Here is an 18,873-nt window from a genome sequence, read left to right as displayed (position 1 = left end):
GTGCAGAAACATTGATGGCACCAAACGTGAAGTTATCAGTTAAATGAAAGTTTGCTTGATGACGGGTTTTTACAGCCACAGTGTTGAAATTAAGATAGTAATCATGACACATTAGTATTACAATCTTCTCTTCTCTTTTTTTTTTGTATTTGTTGTGAGCAGCGTTGAGAGGAAAAAAAGATGGCTTGTAAACTCTCGGGTTTAATGCGGAATTCATTGTATTCAATGTCTCTTTGTGCACAAAAGCAGCCTGCTTCAGAAGCAGTTTCTTTCCATCTGCAGTAAGGACTCTGAACACTGCCTCTTACAATAAGTAATTCCCCATGCACCTATATGCAATGACGTATTAAGCAGGCAGCTTTAGGTTTCTGTGAATCATGTTGAAAAGAGCCTTCCTATAGATCCACAATTGCCTTCCATTTATATAAAAACTTCAGAACCCATGAGCAGCCTTCTTTACATTCCCTGTTAATCGGGTTTGAGAGGCTAAACTCTCTCATGATACGCCTTTAGCAAAAGAGAACAGAATAAAACACTACTTATCTCACAGGCAATTGGCTTGCTCAGCCCAACTTTAACCTTATTGTGTTTTTATGTAGATGCTGCAAACAGTTCAATGCATGTATGACACACATCCAATCATGGTACTTTGCACAGAGGGTGTGATTTACATGTGAATGAGCACATGCGAGTGGCTGTTCACATGGCCAATGCGGTTTATTCAATGGTGTTCCTGTTTTAATGCAGAGTTATGCCGTATATTTAGCCACAATTAGGTCATAGAAGCTGGAAAGAGAGGCTGATGGGCGGCTGGGTAGTGATTATTTTATCATCAACCGCCAAGCAATTTTTCCCCCCGTTCTTAATGATACCAACGTCAGAGAATATGAACAACATCGACCAACATTTACTTTGTTCATGTGAGCGTTCAAGATGTGTTTGAGCACGCTCAAGTGCCGGGGTGATCACACGTTGTGGTCAGACATGTTGTGGCACACAGTACACTGTGCAGCCTCACACTGCTTTGCAAAGAGTGCTCTTTTTTCTTTTTCTTTTTTTTTCCAGGTCACGAGCCATTTGACAAACTGTGACATTTTCATGTCTTTGTGCTCGTTCATATCACAACTGCCTATAAATCCCAAACTCTGCTACCCAGCCTTCTGTAAACAGGCAGAATTAGAGGGGAAGAGATGCTATTGTGCCGCCTCAGCATTTACCAAAGGACAGTGCTACCCTTAGGTCCTATACTTTAATGTCATACTGTAAGTTAGTGTCTCAGGAGTAGAGAAAAATGCTCCTGCTGTTATCCTGGTAACAGAACGATACCAAGATTTTTGTCTTTTGTGTCATGATGCTTTCATTGTTTGAAATGTTCAATGCCACAATTTGCTTAATTGTATTTTACCATATTTTTACCATACATGGATGTCACAGTGTCAAGAAGGAAGAATCGTTCACCCTATTGTCATTGGTTTTTTTTTTGTATTCATATTTAAACCCATGAAATGATAATTATCAAAGCGCAGTCTCTGCTATGAGAAAGATCACTGCATCTACTGAGGATTGTTTCTTTAAAATCGCGAGTGTGGCCTGGTACTGCTGGTAAACATGCCATTAATTTACGGTGGGGCTGTCAAATGGCTTTTAAGGGTCGTAAATATCAGGCTGGTATCATTTTGGAGACAGCTTCATAGCGCGGGGGAAGAAGGGGTCAAGAAGACAGGAAGGCAGCCTGTGATGAAATGAGGATTTCCAAGCCAGTCCAGTCATTAGGTTCAGATTCTCGGTTTTGGTTTGCTTTAGTAATTGAGCTCATGTTCTCGACCCTGAAGTCTAGACTGAAAAATATTCCATTAATATCTAATCACGCTGAAGACAAAAGCGGGATACCGCACCCAACCCACACCACTATATTACTTATGGCCACTTCTACTGTGGTAGTGTTGGCAGGACTTTCTTTTGCCTCGTGCAGTTAGAATGAAACTAAGCTGCTGCTTTCGGCGCGCGAGGCTGCTTGGAGCGAGTGCCCATTTGGAGCCGGCCGGATGCCGCTTGGCCCCCCGGTAGTAGTGCTGCTTGCATCATCGCTCATTGACTCCAGAGAAGTGAAGAAGAGTCTCGTTGTACTTGTAATGTACATCACAACATCCGGCAGAAAAAGAAATGAACCACATGTCAATGAGTCGCCTTGTTTATTAAAAGTTTGCATGTTTTAAATTGCACCAACTTCGACACTGCACGTCCTTGGGTCCCCCAATAAAAACCCATCCATGTGTGCACGTAGATCTTGAGATATAAATACCCACAGACAGAGACAGACAGAAATTCCTTGCTTTATAGTGAGATCCTTTATTATTTGTGGAGCCTCTGCAACACTAAATAATTGATGTGTAATAAAAGCCCATTACTGGTCAGAGCCTGATACAAAACATAGCGGGAGACAGTAGAGTAGCCCTTAATGAGGGGCAACACAGCATAAATTCCTTTCACGGTCAAACGAGTCCTGAAATCAGTTTGTTGAAAAACGTAAGCAAAGTGTCATCTGGAGGAGACTAAAACTACACTCCGACTGATAGGAAGTCACACATGACTTCAAATGACGGAGAAAGATTAACCAAAGCACCGAATTTTATGGCCCACTCCTTTACTGTCGGATACACACTTGAGTTAACAGAGGATACAGTACCGCCCTGCTGGGGTCTCATTCCAAGCAGCGTTAAGCAAAACAAAGGGTTCTTCAGGCTTGCTCAAATATCTCTGCTCTCCCAGGCTCCGGATTCTTTCTCTTCCTATTGTCTTGCGTACAAATGTGTTGTATGAGCTCATGTGCTGACTGAGAGCAACTCCCACTATCAGCTCTGAAGTAATTATCATAGAAAGTCAGTTGGGGGGGGGGGGGGGGGGGGGGGGGGCAGGGTTACACCTAGAAAGGACATATTGTAATGGGGTTGTATTAAACATTTTTCATAATGCGATTGGAAATGCAAAAAAGCAAGAGTGACTCACAGTAATATCACTGTGTCAGTATAGCGTGTGTTCATGCACACAGGCAGATTGTCAATATTAATGCAGCGACTTTGCAGCCGTAGCTGGTACAGGTGGAGCTGGTTATAAACAGCTGTATATCCAGGTGTATGGTTTATTCAAGGGGTTCCCAGCCTAGGGGTTGGGCCGCTTCAACGGGTCACGAGATACAGTGTGAAGGGTTGTGAGATGTTTAAAGGGAGAGGGCAGAAGGACAAAAAACAAAGTGCTGCTACACCCAATCTTTTTCGTAATGTATTGGATGATTTTACCTGTTTGGGCCTCGAACGTTCAGGCTGTTTGAATGAATCCATCTGAAAGGTTTGGGGAAGTGCTTGGTGGACCTGCTAACAACCCATAGACATCCTAAACCTGTGGCATGAGATCCCAGTTAGACACAGCTTTCATGTATCAAAAAGATTGGAAACCACTGGTTTAATCGTTACCAATGTTTTGTATTTTACATGCTCGTATGTCTTTCTTAAATGTCAAATCTTAATCTGACAAGTAATTACAGCTGTCAAATGAATATAGCGGAGTAGAAACAAACAGAGTTGAGGAGATTACTAGAATATTGTACGCACCTGAAAGTACTGTTCATGAAAATACATTTTACTCATTAATACTTGTGTAGTACTTTTTAAACTGTGCATGAACAATAATGCAAATTTTAACCGCACCCAATATGCAATCCTTAATTTGATTGTGCTTGAAGAGGCAGACATTACTGACACATCACAACCGGAGTGCAGTGTCTTCTCTCTAGAGCTCCTGCAGCCTCAGACACACCTGCAGCTTCTTCATCACCGCTGGTTTATCTCCTGTTCATCCGTTTCATTTTCACACAGTTTGTCAGGAAATGTCATGCGACTTTTGATTTTACTCTGTAACGGATGCAACTTGAAATCTAGCGAGTACAATGGTTTTGATAAGCAGCAATACGTAAAAGTCAAATTAGCCGACAGATACAAAAAAAATAAACGTCCACAAAAAACTTGTTCCACTTTGTTACAGTAACCAGAGTAAATGTAAGTGTGTTACTTCCACCAGTACCTTTCCCTCTGAAATGGGGTGGAGTAAAAGTAGGTGCTATAAAGTAGCATGGAATGGCAAGTAGGCTTTAAGAACCTAAAATCTGCACTTAAGAGCAGAAGGCTACTCGAGTAAATGTACTCAGTTACTCTCCACCATTGCTGCAGGGCTGAAGTTACTTTTCTGAGACTACCCATGCTAAATGACAGAAACACAGAGAGAGACATAGAAAGGCAAACACTATGACTACATCATGTACTGTGATTTAAAACAATAACAATGGTTTATTCTAATATTCGTCATTATTGCGAAAAAAATGTACAAGACAAGTGACAACTAATCCCATTCCCTTTGGTTGCACTCAATCTGCCTTTAGAGATTGTCCCAAGAACAGCAGAATCCCTCCTTTCATTTGTTTTGCTGTGGTCCTGTGGGCCGATAGAGGCGACAGATCAGAAAAGGCTTCAATGTGTCCCGAGAGCACGGACGAACAGCATATTCTCTTATTTAACTCGGAGGAACAGTTGGGCCTTTAATTTGGTGCCAGAAAGAAACCTGCTATCATGGCAGTCTGTGAAGAAATGGCAGCTAATCGAAACAAGTTTTCTCTACAGGGTAAGACAAGCTGGCTCTTAGTATACGTTACGGTGCTTGTACGGACAGAAAGTAAAAAGGTGTTGAAATTGTTGACAGTGTGGCAGCCCACACGGTGAAATGAGTCCTTCAAAATGTTTGAATTGCTTGCTTTAATAAGAAAGGAAAAAAATATATAATGAGAAGTTTGGCTCTCATTTTTATGACATGATGCCAAAATGTGAAATGTGTATATTGTTACATGCTTATTAATGACCGGTCCTTCTCTGTTGCTGCCCCTAAGCTCTGGAACAACCTTCCCCTTCATATTAGGTTGTCACGTTTGTGTGATTTGTGTCAGTTTGTGTCGATTTTGATGTCACTTACTGTTATTAATCCAGTCTTTGATTGTATGACTGCTTATCTACTGTATGTGCAGCACTTTGGGCAGCCTTTGTTGTATTTTAAAATGTGCCATACAAATACATTTTGATCAATTGATGCTTAGCTATTTGCAACAGTCATCAGAATTAGTGAATATTGCGCAGGCACATAGATTGGTGACTGTCTGGATAACAGAACCATGCCGCCCACCTCTATAAGCCTCTAGTGTTTGCACTGTTGAAGGGAATCATTCCATTGTGCATCCAGTGCAAAAGTTGACGCCTCATAATAATACAGCTATTTGATGTCTTTTATCATCAGCACTTATGTCTGTATAAAGCAATTTGTTCAAGTTATTTGTTTACACTGTCATGCCACTTCTTTTCCTTGGTTAAGGCATCTTTCACTTTCTTGATGAACACTGAGCAAACAGAACATCACAAAATTACAGAGTGGCATTAACACTGACTAACACAGCATGGCGAGAAAAGAAACGGGAGAAAGAATTGCCTCTCAGCACTTTCACAGCCCTAGGAGATTTAAATAATAAAAAGCACTGAGCCTCTGAACAAACAGGATAATTATGGCCTACAGTCTTCCTGTCGCTCGGCTGGCACGGCCAAGCGGAAAGAAACATGTTATTACCACTCAAAGGTTCTGCAAGGAGAATTAGGAGGAATAAATGTTTCATGTAGAAGGATGGCTTCACGGTGAATCCCTCGGACCAAATCAACACCCACATTTCTTTGCTTTCATGTGTTTTAGCAGTGACACAATTACACTACATGGAACACACTTGAGCACATATTATAAACACATAAAAAAAAAAACCACATCTTTATTATGTATTTAAATCAAATCATCCATTTAGTTTGATTAATCACATCCTTGCAGTAGAACAAATGTCAGTGCCCCAACATGATTAATGCTTTTCTTTGATACCTCACCTTATTCAGCTCAATGCCAACATCAACACGCTTTGTGCATCAGAAAAACACATCAAGCGGAGGATTCAAAAGACTTCCACTGATCAGTTTAGCTAATTAGATCTTTGTTATAAAATAACTGGCTCTGTCAGGTCTTCTCAGAGCACGGGGACTCGGACCTTTCCTGTCTGGTTTCTAGGTCTCGCTCCAACATGTGTGCAGCTGCCAGCAGTACTGTTCAGTGGAACAGATGGCGTTGTAATGGAAAGAGCTTGTCTCCATTAGTTGCCACCAGCCTTTCTGTAACACAGTCATTCAAGGCAGCCATGGCTTTCAGATTGCCACGTTTTAAAAAAAAAAAAAACCTACAGTAATGATGTCAGCACAACACTGTGACCTTTACGACTGACGCTACACCGCTCGCCACGTATGAAAGGCAACACCACTGATCAATTCCTTCCTTCTCTCCTCATTCTTTACAAATCGAAAATTTACAAAGCGACATTGACTTCAAGGGAAAACAAATCTTGGCCTTGATTTAAGAATTAAGAGCAGTATGATAATCCAGTGCACTTAATATTAAGGCATCAGAAAAGATGGGTATGTGTTGGCCAACCTAGATTATATATATTTTAAGTAATAGATTAAACAGCGTTTAGAGACATTTGTGGAGTGAGCTGTATGGTCACAGACACTAAGAAAAACTGCAATGAGATTTTATGATCACTTAAAGGACTTGCAGTCCTTTACATTTAGTGCGAAAGGCTGTGCACAGAGAAATTACATCTGGCCTCCATGCTTTAAATTTAATGAATGCTGCATGCTCTAATTCAAATGTCATTTTCTTACATGCCAAGTGTACATCTTCTTTTCATATGGTCAAAAAAGCCACCTTCCACCACACTTTGTGTATTAATTATGAATATGCTTTCAGGGCAAGGCCACCCAGATGTCTTGTGGCAATTGAAAAACCTTTTTGCTTCTCCACTTACTTTTGAATTCACATCGTGGAAATCCCCAATGAAACTCGGGAGGCCATTTCCAAAGTCCAATTAGCATCTTGTGCAATTAGAGTAGAGAAAAAGCCCATGGTCATTTTCAGTGCAGGCAATTTGAACCTAGGGTTAGAGCACACTGTGCAGTGGAATTCTTGCATAGAAAAAGAGCAAGCATGCAGCCAAACACACAGCAATCTCATTTGTGCTGAAGAAGAGAGTGACTGAAAAATATTATTTATGCTTCTCCTCTGTGTGTGTCCTCAAAGCCAAATATGCGAGGTGAAGCAAATGGCATATAGTGGTGTGACAACAATGTTGTATTAATCATTCCGCAATTTTTTGTGCTCATTGTCATTTGTTTTGACATTGTTTTCAAAGCATAATGGGGTTTTAGAGTGTATACTTTGCCTTCCCTCAAATCACACCCAGCAAATAAGACAATATTAAACTCGGTGTACTGAATGTGATTTGCTCTTAAAATCATGCAGAAGATGAGAAAACAACACAACAAAAGCAGCGCCCACTTAAACACACTTAAATAACTCAAAAGATCATCCTGTTGCAGATTTTCTTTTATGTTGGAAGGTTCAGCAGGACAGTGCAAAGAAAAAACAAAGAAGGCTTATTTAGTTATGTATAATGGTTATCCACATCTGCAACAAATAGCTGCGTCATACAGCGACATTGAATGAAAAAACAAAAAAAATCATAAGAGGGATAGATTTCAGTAATGATAATCTCTAAATAATTAGAACCTTCTTCATAGCTTCCCACACTGCAATTTAAAAACAACTACATTTCCAGTTGTCTCACGATATTTACTTTTTTGACAGCCTTCCAATGGAGCACAAATACCCCAACTGAAGATATGTAATAACTAAATGGATTTCTTTGTTTTTGATTTTGATTCAACAAGCAACATGACAGAAACAAATTTCACAAAACCACGATAGGTACGTGTGAATCCCAGTTCTTTTCTTCAACAGAGCAGATAACACTTGATAAATTACCAGGCAGATGCTACAACAACGCTGCGTTTTCTTATCCAGCATCAGAACACTCGTTAAAATGCCGGTACAGTTCCTGACACGTGTCTTGGGCCTAACTTTACAGCACTGCATCAATGTTTGAATCCAACGCTTTAAGGCCAGATCGAAGGCACGCTAAGATCTTTAATTCCTTTTTAACATCTGTTGCAGACAATTGATAGAAAACATGCAACTGAATCTAGCCTCGTCTACTAAAAATTACATTCCCATACATCTAAACGGCATTGTGAAATACATTGTGAGAGGAAACATATTTTCAAGTCTGCGTAGGAAGGATGGTCGGGGTGGTCAGGGTGGATGGGGGAGTCAAACAAACACATGACTTTCACCCAGGAGACGGCTGTTAGTGTCCTGTGTAAAACCAAAAGTTAACATAACTTAAATCATGTAGCAAACATACATATTTGAAGCCCATCCGTGATGTTTTACGAAACGTATCCAAGTAATTTTAATTGGTTTTGTTTCAATTTTCAATTTTCAATGAACGCAACCTTAATCTGGGAGGAAATGCATTTCCCTTGAAATGTTATCGAGAATGCAGTTTAGTTGTTTGGGAACGCTATTTTGTAGGAGGAAGGGTAACTGAGGCATCACTGGCCCAAAGACACTTCCGCTGGCAAGGGTATGTTTTCTCTATGTGCCCTATTTAATGCCAATTAAAGGATTCCTCCTGGAGTGGCTTGCATAAAGGACTAGGACCACTCTCTGCCAAGCCTCTCCTGAAGAGATGACAGCATTTCGCCACCAAATGCTATACTGTATCTGGGGGAGTTCCATATGCCACAAAGGTATTTCACATCTCCACATCCAATTACAAGGAGCCATAAATGCAAGGAGAGGGATGTTCAGCTTGGTCCCTTTTCGCTAAATAAGCCTTTTTTTTTTTTTTGGCAGATTATGCTCTTTATGCAGAGATCCACACAATCACATGTAAACACATGAGAGACAGCCACAGTGGACATAACGGTGGGAACTTAATCATTGCCTTTACTTATAAGGGCTACAGGGTAATAGCTATGAGGTCTTTTGATTGGTCAGCTTCTTAAAATCAGGATTAATGGAGATGCACTCTATATCATATAGCCAAGAGCTCTGGGGAAAGAGTTAAGACACTGCTTGAAATCCATAACCACAGCACAGGTTGTAACACACATGCTTGAAACGTCCTTCCAAGAATTCATAAGAGGCAGACTAATCCTTACCAGAAACATTTGTCCAATTAAACATTTGGCTCACATACTCTGCTTTCCCTTGCCACTTTGCACTCACTGAACATTCTCAGAGCACCTACACCTTTCAGATGGCTTAAAATACTGACTCAAATCTAAGGATTAGAAACTGCAACTTGTAATCTACTTCACAAGATATATGTTGTTAAACCATGCACTGTACTGGTCAGGCTTTTTGTTTGAAATTAGTTAGAAATGTCCTCATCCCCACGTACTGAAATAAAAAAAAGGGCCTGCTACATGTTAGATTGGTGGACGTGGTAGAATATTGGCTGTGTTTAGCACTGGTATAAATAGGCAGGGTGTGTACGATGTCAGTGTGTTTCATCAGATAAAAAACGGTTAAGTGCTGAAATGACGGATGTTAGATGAGTGGCTGGGACGGAGAATGCAGATGGCATACCACCTCAGTCCCCTCATCCTCAGTCCATTCGGCACCATGTTGCTCTCACACTACATTTCCTGCCGCTGTCCCCTAAAACAGGCTGTACTATTCAGAGAAAGAAGCTTTTAATTGCATTTTCATGTAGGTGTTTTCTGAGGGTGTCGTTCCCCAGGCAGAGGGAAGAGTGCTCTGAGACGAGCTTTACATGCTCGCTAGTGCAGTCAAGCCCCACCAGGGAAACTGCGTAAGAGTGGAGAGGTGCTGGAAGTGCAGACAGCCCTGTAGGGACACTTGAAAAAGCCATAACAGCCGGAGTATAAATAAATGCATGGGGAGAGCATTTTTCCTCATGGATGGAAAGCCTTTAACCTTTTGGTCTACATAAGAGCAGGAATCGTTCTGTGACATTTAACTTTCATATTCCTCTTTTTCTTTCCAGATATTTAATTGCAAGTTTGTTTGGTATAATCAGCACTATCTGTTGGATTCCAGCAGCCTACTAAACATTCTTAATCTAGCTCCATGCTGGCTAACTTTAACGAATTGTCGATGTTCCATGGGAGCACCCGTGAATTTTTTAGACCCCGTCCCTTTGCCCAGTTTATTCAACATTAGTGAACACTCACCACTGTCTCCTCCTGTGTAGATAAAATAATAATAAAAAGACAGAACAGAGTTTGCTCCAGCCCCAAATCTGTGATGCCACACTGATGCATAATTGATTTGGAAAAGGACAGAAAAGGAAGCGGTGACATAAGCAGAACAGAGTTTGATGTTGAAGGGTACACAAAGATAATACTGAAAGGAAGTTGTAGCTTGTAAGAATAGCATTAAAATTCTGCCTTAAATCTCCTTGAGCCCTGGACCTGAGACTGGCGTTCACAACGGGTCCACCGTGGCACATTTACAAAGAGGATGTGATGGAAGATGGTCATTTATAGAATATATGCATATTAAATGCAGGTTTTCATGACATGGGGTCTTCAGCTTACAGAATTCCGAAACCAACTGTATGTTGCACATATTTAAATATGTATTCTAACAATAAAGTCGTACAAATACATCCTTCTTACAAATAAGATCCGGGATCATTTTCTCGTCAGTCTATAATAAAACGTTTGATATCGCTGGGAATTAGATATTCTGAGCTTCACAATGTACCAAAACAAACCTTTACTCAAACAACAAAACACAGTGTCCACTGTTAACGGGGAGAGGAAGCATTCAAACGTTGCATTTTACAGTCACACTGGCTTAAATCTAAGTTCTGGGCTATCTTTGCAAAAGAAAAAGAAATGCAGATTTCAGTTGCGGTTCTTCAGTAAAGCTTGGGCCAACAGGAAGGAGTGGGCCTTAGGGGGGAGTCAGCAGTCATCAAAATCAAGTTTGACTGACTTGTACTATTCTCTTTATAGAGCCACGGTGGGAGCACGGCTGTATGGACGCACTCACACCAACGACATTATATTCAGCTTGCACCACATTTGGATTACTCAGGAGCATTCTCCATTTATCTGCATGCATCTGCATTTAGGCGTGGAGCTCTTCATGCATTTATGAGTATTGATCAATATTTATTGCGCTTATTACTATGTGAATGTTTTGAAGGAGATTTATCAGATTTATAACATGGCTATATGATAATAAATAGTTTTTAATTAAGTAACAAGAGTCAATATGTATACAGTAAACATGGGAAAAACACAGAGACCACCTGAGTACATCTAGAAAAATTGTATCATAAATGTTGTATTTTAGTGTTTTTCATTAAATTTACAGTCACAGTTGTAGCAAAGAGTGGGAGAAGACATCGAGTTGCATCATTATCCATGGCATCTGTGTTGGAACGGTGATATTGCCTTTAAAATGTAGATACAAATATTTATTGCACCTCCATTTACTCTGGAATGGTAATATAAATAGGTTTACTAAGCCGAGCAGTCCCTGATGCATTTGGGGGGGGATGTTATTTTGGGGTGTTTTTTTCAGGGCTCGGTCTTAAGAGGTTGAGAAAAGCAACAGTTGGAAAAGCATACAAGTGACTGTAAACATTGCTGGTTTGAATCCCAAAACCTGGCTGAAAGAAGCATGAGAAGGATGATTTCTCGCGTTATAATGCCGTCATCCACACTGTAAAATGGTACTTGGTGGATTGACATGTTTGAGGAAATGATACAGATGGCTGCGTTCAATGTTACATAACAAACAAGATAACACAACAAGGCACTAAAGGGCAGAATCCGCTGTTTCTAAGTGTATTTTTCATATGCTGATTATGACTGAGGTGTTTGACTTATACTGCATTAATACAGCAATATGAAGTGCAGTGTTTACAATATTACTGATGTAAACAATCATCTAACACTATCACTACCTGCCATAAAGCATTAATAATTTAGATGCAGTCTGGCGTTGGTATAAAAAAAAAAAAAACACCTGCCAATCAATCTAACAGCAGTATCAGGTTCTGAGGTTTTGACTTTCAGCAGAGGGTCAATCCTTTTGCTATCATCTGAATCACAAATTGTCCCGTCAAAACACTAAAGTGGCTAAGTGCAGAGGTTGACTGATCAATAGCATCACACAGTGGTTGTACTAGACAGCCGAGGGAATTGAGTACAATCACGCCGAACAGTAGCATGTGTGCTTATCCAGGTTTCCCTGGATAAATGATGGTTAAAAAATCCACCCAGTCAGTTTCCCAACCATTGAAGTAGAAGAACAGCTTCAGGCTGTACATCAATGTGACATCACAGATCATAGACGCGGATCTCCGAGGGCTCATTTATAAAGCTTGTATACACTGAAGATACAACCGAAAAACTGTGCACAGCCGCTTCCAAACTCTGGTAGAGATTAAGAGAACAGGGATGTGTCCTTATGCATCTGTGGAGAGGGAATTTCACTTAAACACTGAACACGAAGAAGAGGCAATCTGTAACAATTATGAAAAGCAGGGTAACACTTATTAGCACCGTTTAAACGTGTAGTTGCTGGAGTGCATCATGATACCACATATGACTTGCTTGGATGGCATATAAGGCATATTTAATTAGTAGGTTTTTAATGAGTTTGATGAAATGCTCTCTTGATATAGCGCACCAGACTATCAGAGACCGAACAACCCCCGACGCAGTGTTTTGAACGCTCAAGTCTCTATATATTGAGGTCATTTTCCATTTATGATATGCGTGGCAATATATAAAAGGGCTCCAGTTATCGGTCTTAATATTTATTTCATATTATAACCTGAACTAGTCAGTCTTGCTTTCTGCCTTTTTATTGGACAGTTTTATAGTATACAGGAAATGAGGGTAGAGAGAACTGGGGATATTGCAGCTACAGAGTATCCGCCCCAACCTCTCTTCCACCAAGATGCCCCCAATCTCAATGTGTGACACGAAGAATGATTTTAAACCAATTGAAATGAAATAAGTGATGTGCTCAACAGTGAAAGAATAGGATTATGTCAGGAGTAATAACACCTCCGTAGTGTATGTTAATTAAGGGCGTGTGCAGGTACAGTCAGAAGAAGTAGGTAGAAAATCTAGTAATTATTGCCGAACTACTTTTTCTGCAAATGTTAGCTCGAGCATTAGTATTTTGTCTGAATGGCTTTTGAAAGCAGTGTGTCCAACTACTACAAGGCACTATTAGTAAATGTCAGGTTTAATTGATTGGTGTACATGTTTTGCCTGTTAATGCACTCCTTCCTGTATTATTGGTTACTTACTTACTACTTAAAGATGGTGTTGATCCACACACAATTTACCAATATTTATTTTGGTTGTTTGAGCAAATAAAAACCATTAATACTTAATGTTTGATTTGACTGTGACGCAAAGGCTTCAAAGGCATCTAAATTTTCCTTTTTATTCTTGTTTGGTTCGGAAACCGTTTTATCTTTTTCTGATGCAAGTTTAAGACATCTTACGTTTTCAAAGTATTTGCAAGATTGGGATTGTGGCTTTTTTGAAGATTGTACCTGCGTGTTGATAAATTGAAGGTTAATTTATATTGGACTATTTTAAATTGTTCTCCCTCTAAAATAAAGATTCCAACAGGCTTCAGGGGAAAAAATGCAAAATGAAATCAACATTTTACACATAAAAGGCTGAAATTATCCCTTAACATGATGAATTGAGCCACCGGTATACCTGTAGAAACTCTTGGGCCAGCCCAAAAAATGAGTCACCGTGTGCAAGAATGTGTGAAGAACTAGAGTGTATAACTATAGAAAAAAAAATAATGAAACATCAATAGCTCACTGCCCCAACTTTCCTATTTTTGTTAAAGTCAAAACCAGTAAAACTTCAGTTCTAATATTCGCAAGGTTTTAAATTTTGACCTTGAAGTGCTGTGTTCCCACCAGGCACAGAAGTGTACGGTGTTGCCAGAACTCCGTGCCAAAAAATGATCATCCCTTCTGCTTTAATCAAAATCACAAGAGCAGTGTCTGAGTGATTGAGTTTACGTTTTGAATCACATTGCCCTTTTTAAAGATATTACATTTAACAATGTCTACATACTTTACATCTTGAGCTGTATTCATGTACTTTCTTTTTTTAGCTTATATTCCCCTTGATTGCTGTATGGCAGTATTAGGTGTCCATGTCACTTAAGAATGACATTATATTCCAACTCCAAGCACCGACATCACTGAGTCATTGAATAATATATGAAATTGGATGGCTCAGCTCAACTCAGCTGTAAGTGCAAATAGATCAATGTCCGGTGGTTGTACTCTAGCCTACCCTATACAGACTTTAAGTGTGCAGACAAGGTTGCGAACACAAACCGAGTGTTCAGGACAAACACAATTATTTTCTGCCTACCATTGGGAATGACTTCAATTATGGCTGGCTGCTCCCCACGAAATGTGGTTGATCAGCCACATTCACAGGAATTAATCATGAATCAAATGAACCGGTCCTGAGTGTATTCACTGAAGTTGGACAGCTTGCAAGAATTAAAAGAATCATCTTCCCACTCTAATTCCAGTCACCAGGGTTTCAAAAAGAAAGCAACATTCATCGTCATCATCAATCAATACACAAAGAGGGTGTATTCAGTAGACTTGTGTCCAATTTCTTCAGACGTACATTGTTAAATTAAAGCGAAAGTACACTGATTATCTCATTTCCACACTTGGCCAGTGAGCTATACAAGCTCCTTAAATCTATGTGTTTTCTCCTTAGATCTATAAATCATGCTCAGTGCTGCAGGCAGACAAAGTTTCAAAAGTAACTCTTTACAGTTTAAATTCTCAACCTTGGACTTTTTAAAATCAGTGGACCGTGAAAAAGCAGGTTTACATCATAACCTAAGTGAACGACTACCGTGCCGTTTTACTGATTTGAAGGGAGAGTTGCGATGTGCAGACTGTTGGACTCTGAGGATCCCTAAGAGGTATGCCTTATTAAATACACTTTAGTTTTCTTTGGAAGTGATACATTTTGTCATTAGTATGCATCACTAACAACATTTTCTGTCACTCAAGAGTAGATTGCCCGGGGGATGAAGTTGCAGAGAATAACGTTTAAACACCAATGACATGCTCTATTTGATAATATGAGCTACCTGGTCACCTACCTTCTCTGTAAAGCTCTCTCTCTCTCTGCCTCCCCTGGGATGCCTGCATTGACTCCCACAATAGGATTCTCCGACAAATGTGTTTTATTGTTTTGATCTCGCGCTTGCTATGAGTTACCCATGTATGTTGCTGAAAATGTCACGGGAGTGTGCTGTATGAAATAACAATGCAGTTCAAAGCGTGCAGTCTTTGCTGTTCTTTCCTCTCGCTGTGTCTGCTTCTCTCTTTGATGCCTGTATTGCAAAAAAGCTAAGACATAAATTTGTTCTGTTTTTGTGCTTAGAAGGAATTGTGTGTGTGTGTGTGTGGGGGGGGGGGGGGGGGCTCTCGCAGAATGCTTATTTTCCCCTCCGTGTTGAGAAGAACAACAGTTGCTACAGAATGTGTCAAACAAATGGTAATAAATGTATGTCTTATTGCTGAATATTGTAAACAAATCACAGTGCAACAGCAACGTCGGGCTGATTCCAATGTCTCTGCTGCTTTACCTCTGTACACCAAGAGGATTTTTCTTCTTGCACACGGTTAATGGTTGAAGGAGGCCATGTTGGGAAAAAGAACTACAAAATATCACACAGCCTGTACAGCCAGGAGGCAAGTTTGTGTAAAACAATCCCCAAATACTAATGACATGCTCTCTGTAATATTATATATATATATATATATAGCTCAGACTCGTATCCCTCACTTGGTCTTCTCTCCTTCCTCCCTTCCTTCCTTGCCCGCGGGCTCTCTCATTCTTTCTAACACGGTTTTACCAACAGCCAGGAGGAAAAGCAAACACGTCTTTGTGATAAATTCAACATTAAAATTGAATAGAAATAGCACTTATTAAATTATGCTAATAGTGGGTTGTGTGCCCACAAGGACACAATGGGCTGCTTATTTATAGTGCAAAAGTAAGCTCTTCGACTGATAAATTGCTTACCTTTAAAGGTGGGCGGGTGGTGGGTTCCATTAGCAACTACAAACATACTGTAGAGGAGTAACTGCAGCAGTGTCCATAAACTTTCTTATTATCTGCTCTCAACAAGACAAGTTTACTTTGCTTTTAAATGTGACATTCCCATTCAAGGATATTCATAAAGTGCAGGATACAAAATGAGAAAGAAATGATAAATCACGCTCCATAAATCCAGCAAGAGGCATGTAACAAATATTCTCATGTTTACAGATAACATCCAGATACGTAGCCTCATAACCTTTTATGATCAGATGGCAAAAAATCCCCCACAAAAGATAAGTGCATAGACAGCCTTTCGTAAATCTCAACAAACATGCACGCATGCAGCAGAATGCAAGATTAGCAGTGGACAGACGCAGAGATGTACACTCACGCACCCAAGGACGCACAAACGCACATTCGATCGCCTGATTCTGCTAGCGGAGATAATAACAATGTCAACCACACGTATGCTTGTTGTTAACATATTAAACAACGTGAGACATATCATCTACAATCGAGTGTAAAACAGGACAGTTACGCAGAACATTTGGGATTTTCTGCAAAATGTGGTGTTTGTTATCAAAACTAAGAGCAAATCAGCTCTTCGTTTCCCATCATGCCTTGCAGTCGGCGGAGAGCGGCTGTGCCGCCTGCAATGAGCCTATCAGTATAGGCAATAGTATATACAGTCTAGAATGATTGGTTTATTGACCCGGGTGGCATCAGCACATATTGAACCACACAAATAATGATGTTGTTGTTTCGTGACTTCTAACGCAACATGTAACTGTGCAAGTGTGCAGGCCCGCAGAGTCCTCTCTCACAAGCATGACGAATGTGGGAAGGTGTAACGTCCCTTTAGATCGACATGCAGCGTGAAGGCAAAATCCAATAATTCTATTAATTCTTGTTTCTAAACGGGAGGAGCCACTTACCACTGCCTCCATAAACAGCTGACCAGATATTTTCACTGCAACAAAATGACTGTGCAGGCAGCTTGAGTTAGCAGCTTCTTCCTCGACCCCAGTCAGGTCAGTCAGTCAACTTTCAGCGTTAAAACAGTTCCTCGGTCTCACGTAGAATTTCTTCGTACAATTAAATTGAACCACCTCCATAAACCTACCTGGAGGACAATGAACACAGACAACGATGAACGTCTTCATTTGGGAATTACTGTATGCTATGAACTGCTCAATTTGTCTCAAGTAGTAATCAAAATAATTATACTCTTCAGTGCCTGTGTCATCGTCTGTATCGTGACTGTGTAAGTGACAAATTGACTGTGAAACATGAGAAAACCCTGCCCCCCCGTCCTCGGGTTCAAGTTGCTTTTCAGTGCGGTGTTTTTCTACTGTAATATTTATACATGGCTGAATAACGCTGAAAGAAAACACATCTAGGAACTTCACTCGTTGGTTTTATCATCTGTCGGTGTACGCGTTCTAGTTTGACTTGAGGATCACAGGAAACAAATGATCAGCAGTGTGAGCTATACTCACTGGGCGAAGTACGAAACACAATGGAGAGGCAGAGCCACCAATGTGTGCCAGGTATGTCATCTGATATTTTACCCTTTGCATATATTGCTAAAACATGACTAATATGTAATTACTATTATCTCATTATATTATAACTATATAATAAATAATATCTACCTGATGCTCTTCCCCATTATTACAAAATAAATATTCTCATTGTTATTAGTTTCATCATATAACCTGTAATTAACATTTTATCCCCAAAGTATTGCATTATTAATGACCAATAATGTTAAGTGCCATTAATTATTTACCTCAATATTTCCTCTTTTATATAATAATTCTTGAAACTACTGTCTTTTTATGCTGCTCTTTATACTTAGGTAACAGTAAGGCCAGCCGAGAAATAATATTTTTGTTAGAATGTCCTCGGAAAGGGTATTTATGTAAATGTATATGTACCAAATATCCCGGGGTTCACTGTAGTTCACTTAACTCCCTCAGTAAAAGGAAAAAACGAATTAAATATTTGTACCTTTTTATTTTTTTTCAAAAGATTCACATGCGGTCTTCCAGCTAGATGAATATTTCAAGCAGAAATGCTTTGATAGAGTGCATTTGAGAGTTGTGTCACTGTACAATGGGTTTGGTGGGCTCCATGCTTGGAGCACTTTGGCTGCAGACTGGCAGGGAGAGAATGGCCGCCGTCCAGCTGAGATAATGGAATTGGTGTGTTCTCCCGGTGCTGTGCTCCTAGCTGGAGTTAATTCTGTTAATAGCAGGAGCTTCTACAGACTAACCCTTTCCCCTGACTTGGGCAACGCTCAGAGAGGAAACAAAAAAAAAGAGAGGTGGCTTCTGTTAGACGGGTGATGGATGTATAATGGATTAACTGGAAAGTGGCACATACAGTTTACAATTGTTCTTGAAGCCGCTAATGTGTAATCATAAAAGGAATTGGCGCTCCATATTTAAATCCGAGTGCCATTCATGCGAGGGGAAACGCCGCCGTGCATTTCTGCACTGAGTGCATATCTCCCAGCCCAGCCCCATGAACATCAGACGCTTTTTTGACGAGTCAAGATTATTTGTATATCACACACAATGTATCAACAGGTTTAATAAGCCATCATCAGCAACAGTTACCCGACACGCCGGTGCTCTTTCAGAAAACAGGGACATCTCCCCAGAACCCTGCATTCATGAGCACAAAGTGTTAAAAGAAATTCCCTTCCCCAGATGGCTGAGGATACAAT

This window comes from Pholis gunnellus (assembly GCF_910591455.1).
Source record: "Pholis gunnellus genome assembly, chromosome: 13".
In the NCBI taxonomy this organism is placed as follows: Eukaryota; Metazoa; Chordata; class Actinopteri; order Perciformes; family Pholidae; genus Pholis; species Pholis gunnellus.
This window is presented reverse-complemented; position numbering follows the sequence as displayed.